We start from the raw sequence: 10,265 nt of genomic DNA on the forward strand, positions 1-10,265 counted from the left end.
GTTGAATCTTCCAATCCCTGTATATTTATTTAGGTCTTCTTTGAGATTTTATTTTATCTTTTGACATATATTTTTATAGATTTCAGAGAGGAAGGAAGAGGGAGAGAGCGATAGAAACATCAATAATGAGGATCATTGATCGGCTGCCTCCTGCATGCCCCCTACTGGCTGCAGGCCGACGCTCTATCCACTGAGCCAAACCAGCCAGGATGAAAATAATTCTTTTTTTTTTTTTTAAATAATTCTTAACGTCTGGTAAGACAGATGTCTTCACCTAGTAGGTCTGGGTTTTCCTAGCCTCAGCCCCTGGCATAGGGCGTTCCCACAGCCCAGTGGGTGAGGGTTGGGAGGGGAGCAGTAGAGGCAGACACACAGGTTCAGAATGGAAGCACCTACTTTATCACTGTGCTTGTGCCTTCAGGTCCTGTTTGGTTCAGTTCAGTTATGTTGTTTCTGCTTGATTTCTGGAGGTGCCTCAGGTTACAGCTAGTGGAACAGAAGCACACACTTCATGGTACCACTTAGACTGAAGTCTGCTCTCCCAGAGCCTAATGTGTGCCTCAATAGTTGAACCTTCAACAGATCCATTCAGTAAGTACTAGTATGTATTGAATGCCTACTCTCTGCTTGCATTGTGGATGTAGTAATGACCCAATAGACAAAAATCTCTGTTCTCATGACATTTTTATTCTAGTTTATTAAAAGGAAATATTAGCCCTGGCCGGTGTTGCTCGGTGGTTAGTGTAGGCCTGCACACCAAAGGGTCTCGGGTTTGATTCTGGTCAAGGGCATGTACCTGGCTTGCAGGTTCTGTCCCCAGTCCTGGTCGGGGCAGGTATGGGAGGCAACCAATTGATGTGTCTCACTTCAATGTGTTTCTTTCTCTCTCCCTCTCGCTCTCCCTCTCCCCTTCTGTCCCTCCTTTCCACTCTCTCTAAAAATCAAAGAAAAAAATATCCTTGAGTGAGGATTAATAAAAAAATAAGAATAAAACTTAAAAAAGGAAATAATTATTTTTGTTGTTGGGTTTAGTGCTTTACTAAAAATATACTAAGGGCCTTCTCCACTATTACTAATGAAAATTGCTCCTCTTGGTCTTTGTTGTCCACATTTCTAATATTTCTGAAGACGTGTGAATTCAGAAAAAGCTTGCTGGCTGGTGACGCAATCCTCAACAAAGGTCAGTGTGTTCGGGAGCACAGCATTCACGGGAAAACAATTTACCAATACCTGCGTCACTGGGACCACATTTCTGATGGGAAAACCCGCAGGCGTGGACAAGGCTGCCACCAAAACCCGGACACACACGGCCTCTTTCCTCTCTCAGTCTGTGAAGTGCGACGCTTAGCACACACACAAAGTAAATTTTGCAAACCGTCGTAATACTACTGGCTTCTTAATACAAAGTTAACACACAAAGAAGTGACTGGAAATCGTTCTTTTGGACAGATGTATGCTGGCTCAGGGAAAGGTGCTGGCTGGAATTTCTTCCAATTCAGGTTTAAAGAATCCCCCTTCATAGAGGACCAAACAGAGATCAGATCAAACTTTAAAAATCTAAATGAGGTGAATGACCCCATTGTTCACCTTAAATGATGGTGGGTGACTTACAAGATTCCACCAACAACTGGAAGGCAGAATTATACCTTTCTGAACCAGCTTGCTGTGATGAATATTTATCCTGGTTCAAACTCCGAGTTACTTCAGATTCTTCACTTACATGTCACAGAAATTATTGTCTTCGTGGTAAAAATCATCAGTCATCTTCTTTTCTAGAGCAGTTCTTTGACAGATATGTCTCCTAGATTATAAGAGACTCACAAAGAATCAGAGAACAGCCCAGCCCAATAAATGACATAAATGACTTACCTTCCTACCAGATAAGACTTATCAAAATGTTTACCAAAATTAAGCTGAAATTGTTACACTCTAATCATCTCTTTTGCAATAGTCAGTGTATATTTTGTCAGGTATTAGCCTGCCATAACTCACAAACATTAAAATATTATTGTTGTTACTATCTGTATATATTTATGTGAATCTTAGTCCTCAAAATATGGGGACCTCAAAAAGAGGAAAGAAGTTGCCTGGATGCTAAACCTGATGTTTGCTACTGGCTCCCTTTCCTTTATTGGTGTCCTAATTTGGTACCCCCTGTAGCCTGGTAAAGCAAACGGGATACTCTTTTCCTCCTTCATTTTTTTAAGTCATCTATATACATCACTTTTATTGGAAATTGTGTGAGGAATGAGTTTATCAGGGAACTAAATGTAAAGAAGGAATATTCATTCATTCATTGAATGTTATCAGGTGTCTACAATGTGTGTACCTAGGTATGCTAGATGCTGAGGATATAATGGAGAACAAGTTAGACAAAATCCCTGCCTCCCGGGGATGACATCCTAATGAGGATTAAAGAATGTCTAGTGGATGCAGTTGGAAAGACATCATTAATTAAAACAGAGGAATATGCCATTTATAATAAGCAGAATCTGTAAGGATGCTGTCCATGAAACCTAGGTGTTGAAAAAAGCTTGAAGAAATAACATTGAAGAAATACTGTATTTTAACAGTTCCCAAACTTTGCTGCACTTTAGAGTCTCCTGAGAGCTTTGAGAAATCCTGATGCGCAGGTGATACCCCAACCTTATTACATGAGAATGAATGGGGGTGGGAGTCGGGCATCAGTAATTTCCAGATAGTCAGGTGACTCTCTGCAGCTTCCGGGTCATGATCCCCAGTAGGGGGCGTGCAATAGGCAGTCAATCAATGACTCTCTCTCATTATATATGTTTCTCTCTCTCTCAATCCCTCTCTTCCTCTCTGAAATCAATAAAAATATATTTTTAAGAAGAAAAGGTGAAGGGATTAAGCAAAATGTATATTTATGTATATATGTAGTTTGCAATTTAGTTTCAATGTTTTAGAAATAAATATAGTTAAAGAATGTTAACAGTGGTTAAATGTGGGGGTAGGTTTATGGGTGCTCATAGTACTAATCTTTCTGGATGTTTGAAAACTTTCAGGATACATAGTTGGGAGAGTCTTTACTCTTCCCTGTTCAGAACAACTTATAATGATGCAATTCTCCAAAGGGAATCTATTCCCCAAAATATGAGTTGGAAGTTGGATCCCATACAAATTTAAGCCAGTTTCCAAAAGGACTTTGTTTTCTTTTTTCTAAATCTACGTTATCTCAGCCATGGATCAACTCAGATCTTTGGCAACACTCTCCCTGAACTTTGTCACAGCAGTTTTTAAACATTTATTTGCCTGAACTCCATTTTACTATGTACATTCACCTTTGCCAGAGGAATTGTGTCTTCATAGTCACTAGCAAGGTACTATCAATCCACACAGTCGTTCACATTATAGCACACCTGGGCGGGGGTGGCGGGTTGCAGGGGGGGGGGGGGGGGCGCGCGCAGAGTGAATCCAAGACAATCAGAAGACACAGTGTCACATGGCGAGCTTACAGCTCAATTGAAAGATTAAACATGATGAAGATGAAAAACACTCAGAATAATTTAGAAAGTAGAAATGAAAATAGTGCAGTTCCAAAGGGGATTAAAAAGAGGATGCTGTTGCTAACATCAGCATTGAAACAAACTGTTGTAATACTCTAGATGTTAGCAGGATTGGACAGCCATAGATTTCAAACATTTCCATCCATTACATCTTCAAGTCCAGGTACATACAGAGCATCACCACTGGAATTTTCTGCTGCGGCCCACATTTTCAACTTAGGCATTCTTTTCCCTAAAGTTGAAGCCAGGGAGTGTGACATTGTGTATCTACTCATAGAGAACTTTGTTTTTTTACTAGGGTTTTCATCAAGTCCACAAAGCCCCAAAGGATAAAGAATGTGTCTAGGATAACCAATATATATTGTGTACTACAATATATCACATTTTAATCCCTTAGAGCAGTGGTCGGCAAACCGCGGCTCGCGAGCCACATGCGGCTCTTTGGCCCCTTGAGTGTGGCTTGGCGTTAGAACCACTTCTTCAAAACAGACTCGCCCAGGCCGAAAACCGACTTCTGCGCATGGGCCACGAAGATTCAATCGCACTGTATGTGTGCGCCCGCACGTGGTATTTTGTGGAAGAGCCACACTCAAGGGGCCAAAGAGCCGCATGGGGCTCGCGAGCCGCGGTTTGCCGACCACTGCCTTAGAGTCAGACTTAAGATAATGTCATTGATTTCTCAAGCAGTGCCAAAGACTGGTTGATCTCCTAAAAAAGTGATGATAGGAAAAAAAGATGAGCTAGATTTATATAGGAGCTAAGAATTGTTGCAGATTCATGAGAAAAGTTTTATTCTGTCTTACAGAGGCTATTGAAATTCTTACGCATTTACTCAGGCAACTTATGCTAACATAAAATTTATCAACTTGATATTTTGCTAAAGAATAAAGATTTATTTTTTTACCTAAGGGAAAGATGTATAAAATTATTTCTTTTTTTTCCTCTAGGTGGTGCTATGTATTGTTTTATGTAAGGACAGGACTGCTTAGTTTTGAAGTTAGAGTCTTAAAGATTATGCGTCTTATTTTACAGCTGAACAAACTGAGGGTCACTGAAATCTTGTCTTATTTAAGGTGACATTTCTGGTTTGAGACAGAGCCAGGACTAATGCCCTTTTTTTGTAAAATGTCGAATGTATGATCTGAGTAAAAATTAGTTATTTCATAATTATTTCAGGCTTATACTATAGTGACAGGCTTAAGAATTTATTTTACTACATGGAGTCATGAAGTTTTCTTTGGAAAGCTCTAAAAGAAAACCACTTGCTCAAGTGACATGAAAATAGATTGTGAGGAAAGATAATGGGATATCATTACATATAGTATATCTAAAGTACTTTATCAAAGAACAACTCCCAATGGTTAAAGAACACACAAGAGGTAATTCACTGAAAAGAAAATGCAAATTGCTAATAATTACATGAAAACACACTAATTATCAAAATAAAACTAAAATGGCATTGCTGGCCGAAACCGGTTTGGCTCAGTGGATAGAGCGTCGGCCTGCGGACTGAAAGGTCCCGGGTTCGATTCCGGTCAAGGGCATGTACCTTGGTTGCGGGCACATCCCCAGGAGGGGGTGTGCAAGAGGCAGCTGATCGATGTTTCTAACTCTCTATCCCTCTCTCTTCCTCTCTGTGAAAAATCAATAAAATATATTTTTAAAAAATAAAATAAAATAAAATAAAATAAAATAAAATAAAATAAAATGGCATTGTTGTGCTCCTTTTTCCTTCCCGACCAGCAACAAGCCTGTAATGATTAACTCCAGAGATACTGAGGCAGCGGTGAGGAACCTCCCCCGGGACAGCCACACACCGCTGTGTCATCGGTACAGCTGTCTGTAAGTCAGCCTAACAGATGTTATCAGGAACCCTACATTGTCCCAACTCTTACCTCGTAGTTTAACTTCTGAGTTCCTCTCGGTAGGAATAATCAGAAGTGTGGACAATGACTTATACACAAAGATATTCCTCACCGCATTATTTATAGTACTTACACATAAGAATATCATTACATACATTAGGGCAGGGGTCCTCAAACTTTTAAAACAGGGGGCCAGTTCACTGTCCCTCAGACCGTTGGAGGGCCGGACTATAGTTTAAAAAAAAAAACTATGAACAAATTCCTATGCACACGGCACATATCTTATTTTGAAGTAAAAAAACAAACCGGCAAAAACACCCGCACGTGGCCCGCGGGCCGTAGTTTGAGGACGCCTGCATTAGGGTATGGTTATACTATCAGGCAGCCATTTGCAAACTGCTTACAAAGAATTTTAAATAACATGAAAATGTTCATAATACTTGACTGAATTAAAGAGGAAGTTAAAATCTATACATATGGTATTATCTCAGTTATATAAAAATATTACTGTGTTTGGAGAAAAAGAATGAAAAACAGGCAAATATTAGCAGATGTGCTTTGCTTCTTCTATCCCGCCCCCCGCCCAGAATTTCAAGATTTCTACAAAGTATATCTTCTACAAAAGTATAATAAGTAGATTTATAGCCAGAAAAAACGTTATTGTTTTAAAGAAATAAATAGCATTTTAAATGATTTTGAAAACTGTGAGTCTGTCGATCATCTGAGACCTTTCTTCCTTCCTTCCCAGTTTGTTCCTTTGTCCTGGTGGTCAGAGTGAGGGACCCTACAGCCTGAGGTCCCAGTCAGACTACAAATGTCTGACTTGCGTTCCTTTTTAACTCTTTGATTAAGATTGAGAAAACTCCTAAACCCCAAGTCTAAGGTTCATTTTCTTTTTTTTTTTTTTTTTTTTTTTAATATATTTTTATTGATTTTTTACAGAGAGGAAGGGAGAGGGATAGAGAGCCAGAAACATCAATGAGAGAGAAACATCGATCAGCTGCCTCCTGCACACCTCCTACTGGGGATGTGCCCGCAACCAAGGTACATGCCCTTGACCGGAATCGAACCTGGGACCTTTCAGTCCCCAGGCCGACGCTCTATCCACTGAGCCAAACCTGCCAGGGCCTAAGGTTCATTTTCGGTAGTCATGAATAATCATGACATCGAAACAGAAGTCCGTGAATGTATAGGGTGGGGCAAAAGTAGGTTTACAGTTGTTCATATGGAAAATAATACGATAATTAATAAACAATACATGAATAAACTCTGGCCCCAGCCTGCCAGCTCAGTTGGTTAGAGCGCCGTCCTGATACACCAAGGTTGCAGGTTTGATCCCTGCTCAGGGCCCATGCAGGAATCAACCAATGAGTGCATAAGTAAGTGAGCAACAAATTGATGTTCCTCTCTCTCTCTCCCTTCCCCTCTGTCTCTAAAAATCAATAAATAATAAAAATTTTAAGAAGAATAAACTGTTTCCCGTACTCACAACTATAAACCTATTTTTGCCCCACCCTGTATGTTATCTACTTTTCTTCAAGATTTTTTCTTCTTTATTTTATTGTATGATCAGTATTGAATCAATTTTTAAAGTCTAGTTTTTTGTGAATTACAATTCATATTAAGTTTTCTAACAAATACAAAGTTCACATTTTTGCTTGTTTTGCTAGCTATTAGTTCATTCTTGAATTGGTTACTGCAAGGTTCTCAGTTTCATTGAAATAGCCTCTTGCTGGCTCCCAATTTCCAACTTTAAACCATTCATTCTTGTAGGAGGAAATGTTGGCTCATTTGAAACTTCCTTTTTCAATTCAGATTGTCTTGTAATGATGCAATTCATGAAAAGCACAGTCAGTGTTATGTAGTGAAAAAAGTCTAGAATGGAATGTAGGAGACCTTGACTCTTGTCCTGGGAATTGGTTAGAAGGACAGTGAGAAATGAACAGTTTAGCATTTCCATCTGGCATTAATTACTGTGTGATCTTTGGCAAATTATTCATCCTCAGTTTCTTTTGCCTATAAAATTAAGATGGTGGCCCAGATGACCCCTGACTCATGATCTTACAGGAGCAGAATATCTGAAATCTTGCTCGCTCTGGAAAATCTGGGTCACGCGGCTCCCATATATTCAAGATCTCTTCTGATTTTGAAATGCTTTTCTGCTCACGAAGCCCCTTCATGGGAGTGTTTACAGCAGGAAACTGTCTCTCACGTTTGCTCCCAGATCCCACAGTTTGGAAGCCACTGTTTGCTTCTATATTCTGAGTTCCTCAGAGAAGGCAGGGCTTATGTGTTGGAGTTGGGGTCATAGAAGCTGCTACTAAACTCCTAAAATAATGTGTCAGCTGCAGCCATTAAACACATCGGGAAGGGTACAACAGCTGTACATGAATATTCCTTTGTTGGGCATGGGGAAATGTTAGCAGAAACTCCAGTGTGTAACCATTCCCTAATCCTCATCCGGGGCCTGCCTTATAGTAGGTGGAACACATTGCCGGCTACCTACAAGGCATGATTGAGGGCACAACAGACAGGGTGCTTCATCCAAAAAAACCTACTCAGCCGGCTCTTAATCCAACATTATTGAGCTTAACTTTGGCTCTTGAAAGCTACCACAATTGCTTTAAAACACATCTTTCAAAAAGTGGAAAGACATCTACTTGGGAGAACAGAAAACTCACTAAGTCAAGTTCAAACTAAAACCTTGGTGAAGCTCCAAGTGAGACTTTAAAGAAGATGTTGGTGTGTTTTCCTCTGACAGGAGGCCAGCAGCAGCCACTTCTAACAACATGAGCATCTTCACGTTTCTCATTTCCCTTTATTCATTCCTGTATTATCCGTGTACCGTGCCTTCCCGGTACGTCACAAAGTCAGCTCTCAGTTTGCCCATTCCTGTTTGAGTTGCTGTTGAAAAAGACATTTTTTTTTTTTTAAAGCTGCCTCCTGCACACCCCCTACTGGGGATGTGCCCGAAACCAAGGTATGTGCCCTTGACCGGAATCGAACCCGGGACCCTTCAGTCTGCAGACCGAAGCTCTATCCACTGAGCCAAACCGGTTTCGGCAAAAAAGAGATTTTAGATTATGATTTACTCTGTGGCTGTTGTTAAAATTATTTCTTTGATCTGAGTCATATTGCATTTTTGGCCATTAGTGTGTTTATAGGCAAACTTCTCACATATATCTCTGGGTGCTTTGTTTTAACAACTGCTTTGGACATTAATAATGAACCAATTAAACTTTTAAACAAGATTATGAAAATGTATTAAATATAGGGGGGAATATCTATGGCATTAAACACAGTGAATAGACTTTATTTTCTCTCAAAGTTCTTAAAACTATTTATAGTTTATAAACGTAGTGATCTTATAAACTTACAACATAAATTTGTAGTTTACAGAATTCTGAGCAACCCAAATAGATAATTTAGTGTGACCTTCTTTGGCCAGAGCTCTCCTACAGAGATTTACGAAGTACTTAACTGACTGTTTTGCTGATTTTTCTGTGATTCCTCCTGTACACTAAAAGTATTCTCTGACGTTTTAGATACTTATCCATTTGTTTAACAAATCATCTGTTGGACACCCGCTTTGTTCCGGGCACTGTGCTTGTGCCTGAAGTCACAAAGATGAATAAGACAACGACCTTTCTCAGTGGTAATGGGAGACCATTACAGCATAATGATACATAAGTGCTTGAGGTTCCAAGAAATCTCACGGGAAGGAACTTCCGAGAATATCAGGGGAGATCTCCCCAAGGAGGGAACACTTATCAGAGAAAGATACACCTACCATCTGGATCGAGAGAGGAAGGAAGTAGGTGGCTGGTGGAGCCCTGGGCTTCTTGCTGCAGGGCACCTCGCCCAGCCTGAGAGGTTTGGGAAGGTGCTTGGAGGGAAATAGGGAATAGGAGAGCCTTCCAGGGAGGCAGACGGAGGGCCAGGGCACAAAGGTGACTGCACATTTACTCAGGGAGCTACAAGTAGTTCCGAAATGCTGGGAGACAAGGTTTATGAGGGAAGTTGATGAGGGGGGAGTGGTGGGAGAGAGACTTGGCAATGACAGCAGTAGCCAGTGCTGATGGAGTTCTCCCCTTGTGCCATGCACCATTCTACCCGGAGCAGGTATTAGCTCATTTAATCCTCATAAAATTCTATACAGTAGTTACTCTTATTACCTCCATTTTGCAGAAGAGGATATTGTGGTAACATTGAAATATATCCACAAATTATTTGATACTCTCCCATTTAAGAAGTAGACCCTCCCTCCTCTCCCCTTGAGTGTGGGCTGGTTAATGATTTTCTTCTACCTGAATAGATATGGCAGAAGTGATCATTTGTGACTCCTGGGACTAAGTCATAAGAGGCGTTATGGCCTCCTCCTTGTTCTCTCTCCGATCATTCACTCTGGAGGAATGAATGAATGCCATATGATGACACTGAAGCAGCCCATGGGGCAAGGAATTGAGCCTCCTGCCATCTGCCAGGCGAGGGAGCTATTTTGGAAAGATCTGCTCGCCCCAATCAAGCCTTCAGGTGACTGCAGCCCCAGCCGCCTTGACTGCAACCTCAAGAGAAATCCTGAATCAAAACTACCTAGCTAAGCTGCTCCCAAGTTCCTGACCTCCAAACACCTCTGAGGTGATGTGTTGCTGTTTTAAGCTACTAAGTTTTGAGGGAATTTGTTATGTAGCACTATATAACTAATACAGAAAATGAGTCATCAACATATTAAGTAACGTTTCCAAGGTCTTGTAACTCATTAATTAAGAATTTGAAATTTGAACCCAGGCATTCAAACTCCAGAGTCTTTGCAGCTGAACGATACTGTTCTGCCTTGAAATGTAGGTGGGGCCTGTCTGTGGAGATCCAGTGC

This window comes from Cnephaeus nilssonii (assembly GCF_951640355.1).
Source record: "Cnephaeus nilssonii genome assembly, chromosome: 4".
Taxonomy (NCBI): domain Eukaryota; kingdom Metazoa; phylum Chordata; class Mammalia; order Chiroptera; family Vespertilionidae; genus Cnephaeus; species Cnephaeus nilssonii.